The sequence below is a fragment of the Lissotriton vulgaris genome, chromosome 2_1 (genome assembly GCF_964263255.1).
Source record: "Lissotriton vulgaris chromosome 2_1, aLisVul1.2, whole genome shotgun sequence".
NCBI classification, from domain to species: domain Eukaryota; kingdom Metazoa; phylum Chordata; class Amphibia; order Caudata; family Salamandridae; genus Lissotriton; species Lissotriton vulgaris.
The window spans coordinates 1,332,042,126-1,332,057,674 of record NC_141687.1 but is presented as its reverse complement, the minus strand read 5'-3'; positions in this window follow the sequence as shown (position 1 = coordinate 1,332,057,674).

Genomic DNA, 15,549 nt, shown 5'->3' with positions numbered 1-15,549 from the left:
TCTTTAGCTATATTTCTGGGACACTCATACCTTCTATCGGAGTAGCACTGGATGATGTATAGATTAGAAAGCTGTCCACATTGGTAGATCAGCTTGCTACTAACACAGAAGGAGTGTTAACCACAATTAATAAAGAATTGCTTGCAATGAGAGCTGTGAATATGCAAATTAGTCTTGGTTTGGATTTGCTCCTCAATAAGGAAGGTGAAGTTTGCAAAGTCATTCACGCTCTGCTTACATTCGAGGCATTGATAAGCAGGTTGACAGCTACAATACTGGTCTATCGCGAAAATAGTGCATGAACTAACTGAGCTGGAATTATCAGGTGCCTGGGAAGGATTATAGTCTATATTTGGATCTATTGGGAGAGGTTTTGCTAAGATAGAGGAGTGGCTTGGTAGTCTAGGCGGAGGAAATTTAAAATTACATTTAACTCCTCTTTTGTTTATACTAATCAGCAGTGCATGTGTGCTTATTTCCCTGAATTTGTGCAAGAGAATTTCTTCTTGGAAAGGTATAGACTGTGGGTATAAGAAGGTGTCTGCAATGAGAGGAAGAAAGAGAAAGACTGGACATGAAGGGCTCGTAATAGAAAAGGTAATTGACTCCCCTTGGTACCAGCGAATTGTGTTTTAATCTGATCCACGTAACCCTATTAATTAGTCAATTGGTACTATAATATTTTTTACCCTCAAAGATCTGAGATTATAAACTCACTTAAAGAAGACAAAATAGCATTAAAATTCTCCCTGTTATGTTTCATCCGGGTCGGAGACTTTAATTGCATCTTATGTCAGCATAGTGGTAATAAAGTAAGTGGGCTCTTAGACTTTCATGAACAACCTCCAGCCCAGTTTAAACACACTCCCCAGGGTGACGCATTAAATTCAATTATTTTATTAAAGTATTTATGCCTGGTTAACAACTTGGTTGACAGGGTGGAGGCGTCTACTCCGACATTTCAAGGGGGGGGGGGGGGCAGAACTAGTACAATTGACTTTGTGTTAATCTCTAGTAGGTAGGTAGTGGTCGAACCTAACTCGGCCAGTGACCACAATCCTCTAACGGCGTCTTTAAGAGTTATGGCTCAGAAGGGGAGGGCTGTGGAATGCCCAATAAAATATAATTGTAATCAAGGGGTAAGGTTAAAGTGGAGTATGATTGACCATGCCAATTTTGAGGAGAACATCATCAGGACAAATCTAACTCATTTAATGACCTGTCTAACTTACCAGCCCCCCAGACTCCATTATACAGAGTTTTGAAACCATCTGCAAAGACGTGACCAACAACCTGTTTAGATCAGTGAAAAAACATAACTGCCCGAACTCAAATGGTTTAACACAGAGTGCTCAGTGGCAAATAAAACTCTAAAGAAAGCACTAAGCGTAGTTCCCCATGATAGGGCTTTGATAAAAGAAGCCAGACAGTCCTATAGAAAGTCAATAGAATGTAGAAAGGACGAACTGAGACGCCAGGCCTGGAATAATTTAGAAAAAGCAAGTGCCCTAAGGGATTCCAGGAGCTTCAGGGAGGTGATAAACTGTTCACTTTTTACAAATGAGTCTAGGAGCGTGGAAACTAATATAACGGGGACAGTTTGGGAGTCTCCTTTTGCTAAGATTTTAACCCAAAGGATAATATTACCCAAGATTATCAGACAGATATATGTTTTAATCCTGAATCTGCTCAGCAGCTAAGTGCATTCCTGTCCTTTGGTGAAGTGGCGGAGGCCCTGCGAAAGTGTATTGATTCCAAAGCTCCAGGGCCAGATGGTGCACCCTTGGATTTCTTTAAAAGAAATCCAGTGATATGGGGCCCCTTGATACTAAATGTTTTTAGAGCAGTCATAGTGGGCCAAATTCCACTATCTTGTAAATAAGCAGTGGTGGTGCCCATTTTTAAAAAGGGAAACAGAAATGACCCAACATGTTACATGCCGATCTCTCTATTAGATGGGAAGGTGATGGGAAGGGTAATCCTTGCACGTTTAGAGTCCTGGGCAAATACTTCTGGCCTAATATCATATACCCAATACGGGTTTCGGAAGGGAATGGGAACAACTAAGCAGTGCCTCAATCTGTCCATGATCATGGGTAAGCACATGAAGGCCAGGGGGGCATCGATCCACTTCGCCTTCATGGACTTATCCAGCGCCTTTGACACAGTGTGCCGGGGTAAGCTGTGGGCACTAATGGAAGATCTGGGCTTTGAGGAATCACTGGTTACCCTCCTACGTAGACTTCATGCTTCCACCTCTGTAGTTCTCCGTTAAGGACCAGGGGGAGAAAAGACCAAGCCCATTGCCTCAACAGAGGAAGTACGACAAGGCTGCATATTGGCCCATTTTCTGTTTTTGGTATACACCAATGGCCTTGAACAGTTTCTGCTAAACCAACATCTGAATTTCCCGAAAATAGAAGTCAAACAGATACCTCTGCTGTCTTATGCTGACGACACAGTTCTGATGGCTTTGACAGCCAATGGCCTTCAGGGGTGCCTGGACGCTTTTTTGAGTATATGTTGTCATTAGATCTAAAGGTGAATTTTTAAGAAATCTTTTATTATGGTTTGTGGGCCAAAATTAACGAAAACATGAAAATATACAGTCAAAGGAAAAGTTATTGACAAAGTGAAGAATTTGACCTATTTGGGTAATGTTTTCAACTTTAATTTAAATTGGGGCCAACTTATAGTATCCAGGGTACAACAAATGAGTAGAGCCATTGAGGGGCTGTTTCGCTTTGCTGCTAAAGTTGGCCATAAGCCTGTAGCTTAGCTGATAACTTTGTATAAATCCAAATGTCTGGCGGGGGCCACTTATGCGGCTGGAGTATGGGGATACCATAAGAGCTTACACATTCAAACATTAGGGAATACATTTTGAAAGAGACTTTTACTCATCCCTAATAGCTCCCGTACATCATTTTGCCATTCTGAAGTGGGCATGGACTATATTGTAGACAGCATACACATGGCCTGCCTGTTTCTATGGGGGGAAAATGTGGATTACAGAAGAACTTTCCTTCTCACAATGCATTTTAAGAGATTGTATGAATCTAGATAATGCAATGGCAGTCCCGTGGTTACACTATGTCAAACAAACTTTTGACGATAGGTCTAACAAACTTTTATGACAAGCCAGAGACCATACAACCTAACATGAAACTGGTTATAAAAGATGCGTATCGATCTGAATTGAGACTATCACACCGGCCAAAGGAAGATTGGACTGTTTTCCCCCAAATCTGCAACAATTTCATTTGTCTTTTAGCCGGTTAGCCCACTCACATTTTTTAATGACTAGATTTCGCTTAGGCACCCTGCACTTTCTTTTCTGAAACAGGTGGGGTGGTGTGGGAGACTACCCCACTGTCCATGTAATAGCTCAGCACAACAAAGTACAATATGCTATTTTGCACATTATATAAAGACCCTTGGGTGCATTTCCTTAAACCGATTTTAAATACAATTTTTCCTTGCTCCTATAAGGAGGGTTTTAATTATTTATGGTCATTATCAACTGTTTCCATTTGCAGCTCTGGTCTTAGTTTTATCAAAATTGTTTTTATAATAAGGAAACGTTATGCAATGTAAAAGCAATCTATAGGGCCCGCAAGCTGTCTTTGTCCTGTATATTTGACATTTTTGGTGTAGAAACTTTTATTCTTGAATGTACACTTCTTTCTGTGAACTTTTATGATTCATTCTAATTCACTCATTCAAAACTGACTGACTGACTGACTGACATAAAAGTTGACTAAATGCAAGGTGATCTCTACAAAACCTTGAAGGACTTGGGAGAATCCAAGGAAAAGAACCCAACGTTGATGAATGATGTATTCTAATAAAGAAATGAAGAGATCATTCTGAAATTATCAGATGGGGATTGTGAGAATGGTTTCCCTTTTCTCATTTTAAATGTGTTAAAAACTGGGTTTGTACTATAATATATTGACATATACACTGTCCTCCCTTTTAAATCACTGTCGTAGTGTATCACATAATAATTAGTATTTTCATATTATGTTCTCAATCAAAAAGTGCAAGTCCACTATAACAGAAAGGATGTTCTCAGAGACTTTTCCCAGTACTGTGCTACAGCAGGGACACTCTGTCTCGGTGTACTATGTATCAAGTATTATGCTTGAATAAACTGTGAGAAAAACTAAATCTCATGTAATACTACAAGAGAATCCTCAAACGTATTCTTTAAGGAAACATTACCCGTGCTTGTTTCTTATTGCTGCATATCCTGAGAAACATGTACGTGTGTACAATTGTGTGAACGTCTTTGTCTAAAGTCCAATAAGGATGTGGTGTACAGAAACTTGCATAATACCTACCTTTAGAAGGCGAATCTATGCTGGATTTAATATATAACTTTACCGAGTTCTCTGTATCTATGGTTCGTACACTTTGCTGAAAACTCTGAGAGCATATTTCATAAAATGTTGCCTATTCATTCATTATATAAAGACTTCAAACAACAACCTTTGTTGTTTCTTGAGAGTAGCTCAGTACAGCTGTATGGCATTTCAACGAATGCCTTCACCATGCATACACTGGCCACACAATGCATTTACCACATTTATGCCTTCACAATGAAATTTTAAGTATATATCAGTTAAGTGACACTTCTAAAATATCATATATGTTCATCAATATGTCCCCACTTTCTACGACGCACTCCACAGCAGGTTAAAACACTGACAGCCAGATTCATCAGACCTGATGGCAGAGGTGGAGGCATAGCTATTGCATTTAAACAGCAACTCGCCTGCCAACTGGAACAAGTACACATGGCAGATTGCGAGGCCGGCGTCTTCACCATAAAAGTCAATGGGGGGACCACGGTGAAGGGTTATTTAATCTACCGCCCCCCAGGCCCCCTGGCAAGGTTTAAAAATAACTTAATAGAAAGTGTCACCGAGATGGCGTTGAGGAGAGATAAGTTCCTATTACTAGGGGACCTAAACATGCACTTAGAGGACCAGACGGACAAAGGAGCTATGGAGTTCTGTCAAGAACTCCAGGCCTTACAATTAGAGCTAAAGGGCCAGCTCCCTACTCATCAGCACAACCATCTGCTTGACCCAGTGTTTGCTAACTGGGAGGATGTCACAACGGTTCCCCCCGTGCCTCTCCCCTGGACCGATCATTTCCTGGTACCATTTGCAATCTCCCTTCCAAAACATAAGGTGATAGATCCCTCCCCCCTCAACTACCCCAGGCGTAATTGGGCCAGGTTCTCTCTACCTGACTTCAACGCAGCCCTTATGGCAGAGGGCCCCCCTGGAGGCGACGACGCGGATACGGCAAACAAACTGCTCAACGCTCGTATTACAGCGGCCCTTGACCTCACGGCCCCCCTGGGCCGTCCAAAGGTGGGTGGTCGCAAACAGAGAACGGCACCCTGGTTCAACGAGGAACTACGGAGTGCCAAGAAGAACTGTAAACGGGCAGAAAGGCAGTGGCGGTCAGCTTATGACAGCCTAGTAAGAGAAAAATACCTCACTAACAGACGGTTGTACCACAATCTAATTAAAAAAGTAAAATCGGACTACTATGCCGTTAGAATTATGGATGCTGAAAACTCAGCCAAGGAATTATTTTGTGTCTACAAGTCCCTGGCTGTCCCCCAGTCCTTGACAGAACTAGAGGACCGATCAGTCACTGCATGCAATCGCATTGCTGAGTATTTCAGCGACAAAGTTTCCAAAATCTACTCTGCATTCCCTATCCAACCGGTGGCAGGAGGGGAGATTAAAATACATGATAGAGAGGCTGAGGGACAAAATTTGTTGCTCAAATTCTCCACTCCACCAGGAGAAGACCTGATCAAAATTTGTAAATCAGTAAAGTCAGGTTCCCCACGGGACCCATCATCTCCCAAACAGTTGGCCGATAGCTTGACAACACTTGAACCATACATCAGGCATCTGCTGGATGTCTCTTTTAACTCCAGCAGTTTGCCTATGGAATGGAAACAAGCTGTGGTGCTCCCCCTCCGCAAAAAGCCTAATATCAGCTTCGATAAGCTGGAGAATCTGCGTCCCATCTCCCTTCTACCCTACTTCTCCAAAGTGGCGGAGAAGGTGGCCAATTTGCAATTTGTGGAGAACACGAGTCTCCTACACCCTACCCAGTTTGGATTCCGACCCCGACACTCAACGGAGTCGGCTCTTCTCATGTCAACCGAAACCATCAGGCAGGGTGTTGACGAGGGCCACACCATGGCCCTGATCCTACTAGACCTGAGCGCCGCGTTCGACACTGTAGCTCATTCCATCCTGCTACTGTGTCTGAACAATGGAGGGGTAGGAGGCGCAGCTCTAAAATGGATCCAGTCGTTTCTATCCGGACGTGGTTTCCAAGTCAGACTAGGTGACTGTTACTCAGAGCGAGTGGCACTCGATCAGGGGGTCCCGCAGGGCTCGTCCCTGAGCCCTACACTTTTTAATCTTTACGTTGCGCCGGTCGCCACTATAGTGGAAAGTCACGGCCTGCGCATGGTATCGTACGCTGACGATACACAGCTCGTCATCTCCCTATCGCGAGTGCCCGGTCTGTCGGCAGACATCTTCAGAGCATGCATGCAAGATCTTGCTGCCTGGATGTCTGCCAACTGTCTCAAGCTCAACGGAGGCAAGACTGAGGTGCTGGTGGTGGGGGGAAACCAAGCGACCTGGACATCAGAGTGGTGGCCACCCTGCCTAGGACCCACACCAATCCCATGCCAGGAGGCGAGGAATCTCGGTGTTTGGTTCGACTCCAAACTCACTTTCGGACCTCAGGTCAACCGTGTGATCGGTTCATGCTTTGGGACCCTCAAGACTCTCAGGAAGGTCTTGGAGTTCCTTCCCATCAAAGCCCGCCAAACACTTGTGCACGCCTTAGTCACCTCCAAAATGGACTATGGCAACCTGCTCTACTTGGGGACCCTCGAGAAGAACTTAAACCGTCTGCAGGTTTTACAAAATGCCGCAGCCCGGCTGGTCCTCAGACGCCCCAGAAGATCAGCCTCAAAATCCGCACTTCAAACACTTCACTGGCTCCCGGTGAGAAACAGGGTGAAATTTAAAGCACTCTGCACGTGTCACCGGATCATCTACGGTAGGGCACCCCTCCCCTTGCAAGACCTTCTGACACAATATGAGCCTGTGCGTTCCCTTAGATCATCTGGCACGCGTCGCCTGGCCATTCCAAAGGTGTCCAAAGCCAGGATGGGTGGCAGGTCCTTTAGGTACCTGGCAGCGTCCAGTTGGAATGAACTCCCTGTGGCGCTCCGCCTGGAACCCTCAGAGTCCACCTTCAGAGCTAAACTGAAAACACTTCTCTACTCCCAATAGTGTTCCTTCCCCCATCTCTCCAGCCTGCACTTGGATCTCAGCGCGGGGACACGCCGTTGGCGTCACCATGCGCTCTACAAATCTCCCTATTATTATTATTATTATTATTAATTGCGCTCGCAAAGGGCCAGATTCTGAGAATCTGGCCCTTTGCGAGTGCAATTTTTGCATTTGGGATTTATCATCCCAAATGCAAAATTTGCTATTAAAGAATTCGCAAATTTGCGAGGAATTGTATTTAAGGAATCTCTATTTGAGATTCCTTAAATGTAATTCATTAACCATTTTTAAATCGCGAAATCGCAATTTTGGGCCGCTATTTACCGCGAGGTCAAACCTCGTGGTAAATAGCGAAAACTTAGAAAAATGCATTTAAATGCATTTTTCTAAGTTGCATGTTACACACACACATGTCCTTTGGACATGTGTGTGTGCAACACCAATGTACATTACATTTTAGGGGTGCTACCTGGTTTCCTTTGGACACCCCTGGCACCCTTGAAATCGCATCCTTATTTGCGATTAGCAATTTGCTAATCGCAAATAAGGAGGCTGTAGGAATCGCAATTTATTTAGCGATTTCAACATGAATCCCGATTTGCAAGACCTTAATAGCGATTCCTTAATAATCGCTATTAAGGACTCGCAAATCGGCACATTGATGAATCTACCTGTGAATTCTTTAATACAAGCAACCAGCATTCTCTCTTCAGAGTTCTTTACTTGCCTAACATGTTTCATAGCACAGCTCCTTGATCACAGGGTGCCAGGGCGCACGCAGTGTGTCTGAAAGACATGCTCCTTGGCATATTTATTTGTTTTAATTGACCTTTAGTGGGTCAGAACAGGTGAACTGAACTGACGTTCAAGCTGGGATATGTAGTCCCTTTCAGTCTTTCTCTGTCTCTAGTGGACTCTGCGCTGAAACAAGCATTGTGCATTTTAACATTACCCTCCAGTGGGCTTCCAAATTGTGAATTCCAAGTAATTCTGCTAATCTGCTGTCCCATCAAGCTCCAGATTTTCAGGATTTTGTGGCCCCACTCGGGGTCGTGCAATCTTCACAGCCGTGCTGCCATTAAATTAAAAATTCACCAATGTCTCATCACTTTCAAAGATGCACTCCACAGCAGATGGATTCACCAAATTCTTTAGTAAAAGCACCCAGCATTCTCTCTTCAGAGTTCTTTACTTGAGCACAGGTTGCCAGGGTGCATGCAGTGTGTTCAAAAGGCATTCTCCTGCGCATATTTAATTGACTTTTAGTGGGTCTGAACAGGTGAATTGAACTGATGTTCATGCTGGTATATGTAGTCCTTTTCGGTTATATATATATATATATATATATATATATATATATATATATATATATATATATATATAAAGAATTGTTTAATGGGGGGGAGGGGGAGAACCCCAAAACATCCTTCTTTATAAATTATACATTAAAATATTTTCTTAATTGGGGCAATCCTCCCAAACCTCCCGTTGTATACTATATATATATATATATTTTTTTTATATATATATATACACTCACACACTTACCTGATATATATATATATATATACACTCGCAATTTCATTGTAAAGTCATGGGTGGTAAAGGCATTGCATGGTAATTGCTGCAATGTAAATGCTGTTCCCCCCCCTCAGTACTGATCTTTGAACTTAATCTCAAATGTATCATCGACGGGTCCACTCAGGTGAGTACCAACGTTTGTATCAGGACTACACCATTCCCGGTCCTTGCCATTGCCATCCTTTAGGTATGATCAGTTAGGACAAGTTTGTGCACTTACAGATTCAATCCAGGTCCACTGAGGGAACTGGATTTCATCTGTTGGCCCGGTATATTTATGGTGGATTTTACTATATGTGCCAGGGGAGGCAAAGTTATATATATATATATATAATTTCATTTTCAACAATCCAAATGGTACTAAACCACTCCTGTATTCACAATTCATTTTCCCATTTGGGTACCAATTCCATCCATGATTCCAAAGGAGTATGATGTTCTTAATCCAAGTTATATCTTCTTGAGACTTTTGCCTTAAGAGGTCAACGATGTAATACACCATTTCTTCCTTCTTTTGAGTTTATCACTATCATAACACATTATTGGATACTCTTGAAATATGTGGGCAATCAAAGCTATTGGATAGCCATCAATAATATTTTTGACAGCACATATATGTATACCAGTATCCATTACTGCAAAGGACATAGGGGGTGGGGAGTTCAGATGTATGTGTAAAAATATCCTTGTGAGAAAAATATATTGTGAATGTGATTTGCAAGCATTTTTTTCTTCTTTTTATCTCATACCTTTTCTTTATTAGCCACAAAACGTCTTTGAGACTTGCTATGTTTGCACGTTTAACAATGATTACAAGGCAAACAAAAGCCATTAGTTTTCTCTAATAGCCTGGGTTCTTTTTTATGGTGACTTTTTGCCTACATGTTTTAACTGATCTGGATCTTCGTGTTATTGCTGGATATCGTCTCAGAATACTCTGAATGAATGGGTCATCTGAGATTAGGTGTCACTATTTAGAAATAATTTCTATCATTGGATTCAATATTGTAATCAATATGCACTTCCCATCTTCTTGTGCTGCATTGGTCATCCATTTTTTTTTAATTGATCCAATCTGTTCTTTTGCTCTTTCAAATGCCTTCTCATTTAATCCAGATATCCTTGTTCTTTACATTTTGCTGTTATCTTTGTACTATGATCACCAAATTAATTCTCCAGGGAGCAATTTTATTTAAACTTGACCCTTTGGTAAGCTCCTTACATTTTTTGTGCCTTGACGTGTGTAAAATATAGTTTTAAGTTTCCTTCATGTGCAGATTGTGCAAATCTTTGTCCTTCATATAAATCAGTGTTTTGCGATAGGTGAACTCATGAGAGCTCATTGGACAAGTCACCTTAATATTGAAATCATTATTCAGACTTATGCAGTAGCTTCTCAATTCGGATTCAACTACCTATATACCTTGGCAACATAACCATATATACATACATTTACGTTCTCGTTAGACAATTAAGCTGAAATTAATGGAGGAACAACAAAGGGTTATTCAAGAAGTTCAATAGAAATCGCATTTGTGAAAAACGGTATGACCGTGCATGTTAAACATAACATCTATGGACAGTCAAACAACATGACATTTTTGGGGTCATGTCTTTGTTTCACGTCTAGAGTAAAGCAATTAATTTCAGACAGTTAGGAACGGATGAGGTAGAGTACTGAGCGATTGCTAGGGCTGTGGTATGCAATTGATGACAGAAAAGGAAGATATGATGCCAAAAATGTATTTAATATTGAAGTCTAAAGTGATTTTTTTTTCAAACTTTGGTTATGTTTTTCAAAAGAAATTCCTAAAATTAATAGAATTTTTGATAATAGATGGCTTTATCATTTCCTCATTGTGTGGGACATACGGGTCAAAAGTATTTATTCATTTAAAATAAATATACTATTCTAGGTAAACATGCAACAAATTAGACCTCTAGAAGTGTAATTTGGAGCTATAGGAGTCCGAACAATAGAAAACAGATATTTGTGAAGTGGGTTACTGAATGAGCTGCTACATACAACTGAGTGACTGTGTATTTTTGGGAGCATACATGAAGGCCAGTTTGCAAACCTGGGGCGTCTTCCCCAAAAAACAATTGCCTACCCTAACCCCCCCCCCCCCCAACCAATCATAAAATCTCTCCTGGTCAAATGTTGGGTCTAAACAAATTATAGCAACCCTTCAGGATGAATGAAGAGAACAACCCCTGTGGGAAGTCTGTTGATTTCAGTCAGGACTGGAACTGCTTTAGCGAGGTAGGTATTAATATAGGACTATGTGCCTGATTTAGATCTCGGCGGACGCGTTACTCCATCACAACTGTGACAGATATCTTGTTAGCCGAAATATAAATCCCATCATATCCTATGGGATTTATATTTCAGCCCAAGGGATATCCGTCACCATTGTGACAGAGTAACCTATCCATCGATATCCAAATCAGGCTCTATGTCTCTTACCAGCTGAGACCTTGTACTTTCTACAGTAAAAATATTACTCTGTCACAGACATCATCTTCTCCGGTTTCAGAATCTTCTAATTACTACATTCTAAACAGCTACAAATGATCACAATGATTTACACTTTGCATTTGTATCAAAAATAGATGTTTTCATTCTTGCTCAGTTTAGTAACAAAGGCACTCTCCTCTTCCACTTTGGCCACAGCTACTCCTTGATGATTTATAACAAGCGGTGGGATGAGAGTGGGGCAAAGCTCCCCATAGGATTACAATCATTGACATGTGCAACCTCCATAATGTTACACCAACTATGCCCCTTCCCCAAACATACAACCTTATCTGTAACCTGGTGAGAAAGATCAAGGACCACCCTCTAACTTATTTGTTCTAAGGCTTATCTCTTAACAGAACAGTGGACTCCAATGTTATCATTTGTTTGAAACTTCTGTGCTTTTCTTTTTCCCAGTGCTCATCCAATGTTACCTTTGCATATTAAAGAGTTTATCCAGATCATTGCCACTCATCTTGCTGAGGACATTTTTTCCAATGATATTTTATTATAGCTTCATTGGTCATTCCACTCACACTTCTTATGGTAAGATTAGGATGTGCCTTAGAATACAGATATTGTTCTCCATTAGAAAGTTATTGCTGGTTACTTCTACGCTTCACAGAAACTTCTCTCCGAGCTTAAAATGTATGTCTTAAACAGAACAACTGGTAGCAGTTTTTCCAGCTGAATGCCAAAAGAATAATTTTTAGGTTTACTTTTTTGATAGCAGCTAACACCAGACAGGGAAGGAGAATGGACTCAATGAAATAAAAACAGGAGGTGCATAGGATTAAGTATGGGCTGAATGCAATGGCAGTTTGCCTTGAACCTAGTTGTCGGGTGCTTCTAATATGTGAGATTACAGATTGGCACAATGATTAATTTTAAATCAGCCTCACTTTGATCAGCTCAGAGCTAAAAAGAAATACTTTTTATACGGCCAAAGGCCTTGAATGTATGTGATGGTGTCTGAAAAACTGGAAACATGGATAGGTAACCCACTGCCTGAGCAGGGTAATGAAAGCATCTGGGAAAGGATATAGTAGAATATGCATATATCTACTCTTCTACCAACGACACAACATTAGGGCTTATGGAGGCCTATGGCACAAGCAGAGACACAGCCTACTGAATGGTGCCTACTCTGTAAGCAAAAGAAACTTACAAGCGTAGAAGGCAGATTTTTTTCCCCTGTATGTGGCTTATAAAGCATGAAAACCAAACTCAATGATCCTATAGCCTTGATACCTGCCAGTTATATGCACTTGTCAATTTTAGTTGTCAGCTGCCATCTTGTCCATTTTTTCTATATCAGTTGCCACTTGCTCCAAACCAAAGCCCCATATTCAATTCAGAGCTATACGATATTCTGTCAGTATAGCCCTTAAAAACACAGCTTATAGATTGCCTGTAAATTTCAAACTCAGAACACAGCCTGGTCTCAGGCAAATGATGCCAAGAAATAGTCTACTGACCCTACACTGGCTACCAGAATCAAGAGACATTCCTCTAAACAGGTCTTAGCACGTGGTGGTAAAAAAAGAGGCTTGTGAATAATTTATCACTTTTCACAATACGTTCACTAATACCCTAAGCCTTCAGAGGCTGTTGGTACCTACCTCTCAATATCATTGTTCACCAGAGCTTACTCTAAAATATCAATTGAAATGTAAAGGTCAAGACTAAACCCTTCAGCCAGAGTCACATTGTACAAGCACACAGTAACTAGAGGGCCAACCACACAAACCTCCTTTTAAAAATAAAAACACACCTACACAGGAACATTATCAGAGAAATTATAGTACCTACCTGATTTGGGCTAACCCTGTATCTTCAACAACTAGATGTTAATAAAGTGAAATAACAGCACAATGAACAAGGCTTACAAAAAAAAGCTCACTTCATAACATTTTGGAAGGACAAATTTTATATAAACGTTTTTATTTGTTTTACAGATTCAAGTTACAGTTTTCTTTTTTTCTCTGTACAATGTGAGTGCAAAATATGCTTTTCATTTCTTTATTTACAAAATATGGCAGTAACATTACTCTGGACATCATCTACAAGTCTACTTCATACCCGCCTTTGTTTACCCTTGAATAATCAAATTGCATCACAGACAGCATCCCTTCCAGTGTAAGACTGCATATCACTAGTCCTTCCCCAAGGATCGGTTAGAATGAAATCACTTCATGAAACACTAAAAGAATGGCTGGCTTCTTTCTGTGGTAAAGCAGCAAACAAAACTTTAAAAGCAGCAACAGCTTGAGAAAATATGACATACTGCTTAATGCCTTTAGACTACTCCCATTTCTTTTTTTTAAACACTGCACCAAGAAAAAAACAAAGGCTTTCTCTTTCAGAAATTGGTTTTACTTGCATTGACTTGCACCCCAAGATACTGAAATTGTGTACAGTTGTCAACACTTACTTTAAAAGGGAAATTATTAAATTCAGAGGTTGTGCTAGAATTTGGACCTTTGTCACTGTATACACCTGCTGTAACTTGAGTACTGATAACGGAACATTAGCCATCCTCAATGACAACATGCTAAGCACAAAAGTTTACAAAAATAATAAAAAATAAAAAAAATCTACATCCATCACAAAATAGCTGGGGATTTGAAGGTATAAGCACCCCACCTCATGTTCCCTTGCTTTATAATTATGAACACACTCAATGTGTCATTGAAAAATATACAGTAATTAAGGAGGCACCAACTAAATCTTAACTTGGCTCCAGTTATTCGTCCAAGTGATGTATAGCATTAATTTAATTTATTTCAGTATTTACTGGCATGGATTTTACACCCAAAGCTGCAGAAGGGCAAGTAAGGTCTTAAAGGTCAAACCAAACTGGCGATACCATTGAATGTTCTTATTAAAGAAATTATGACTTGGCAAGTATATTATCTTACAATTATATCATATGTCTTTGTAGTGCTTGTGGTGTATATTAAGAGTATCAATTATTATACATCAAAATTAAAGAAAAGCTAGATATACGGTTAATCATTTATATATATATATATATATATATAATGATAATGCATGTATGCTACATTTTCTTAAATTGAACAATGTGAGTATTACTTATAGTCAACAAAGTGGGTGCACTCTTTGTATAACCTTTCGTATCTCCAGTTCTTTTTTCTTCAGTGTCAGGACATAATCTCACACATGAAATGTACATCAAAAGCTCTGCATCCTTTTGAGATGACACTGGTCATGTGAAAAGAAAGCCATTTACTTCAGTTAGCAAGCCATGGAGTAACTCATATGAGGGTAACAATTGTGGAACTCGTTCACTAGTAATTAGCAGAACATGAATAATTGAGATTCACAGAGTAGATCAATGTTATTTAGTGTGTACACCATTTATGTAGCATGTGTTTGTTTGCCAGATGGGAGCTACATCTTGTATTTGTTTGATGTTGGTCAGTATGACCCAGCTGTACAAGTGCTTGAGTGCAGAAGTTACAGGAGTTAACAGAAACAAATAACTACAACTATGTCATTAAACATATTTACATATATACAGGATTATTAGAACCAATGCATTTGTTACTCTCAAAGGAGTTATCCATTCATGCATATTACAGCATTTATGTTGTCAATTGCACAATGTCTTTCCAGAGTAAATTCACCTCTCAGGAACCAAACTAAAACGCAAATTTCTGCAATAATGATGGGCATAACGCCTCTTGGGTTCCGAATCCCAACAGAGGGCAATAAATATATGTTATTTGTTTTTGTTGCACAATTATAAAGTAACACTGGAATGAGCATAGAACTGACAGTTTGAAAACGTATAGGTGGCCAAGTATATGTTCTAAAAATGTCAATGTCATATTTGAACTTGTAGGAAGACTGTAAAGAAAGTATTTATAAAATGCCTAGCACCACAAGATAGATGTGCTATTGAAACAAAAACGGGAGCTATAAACGAAAAAATATGTAACGGGGATTTCCTAACGAAAAAGAACCAGCAGGATGTGCTTAATTTAATGCATGCCCCTAGTTTCTACAAACTACAAACAAAAACAGAGGACTAGTACGGCCAAGTGAACTACATATTGACATTGTTTTTGAGTG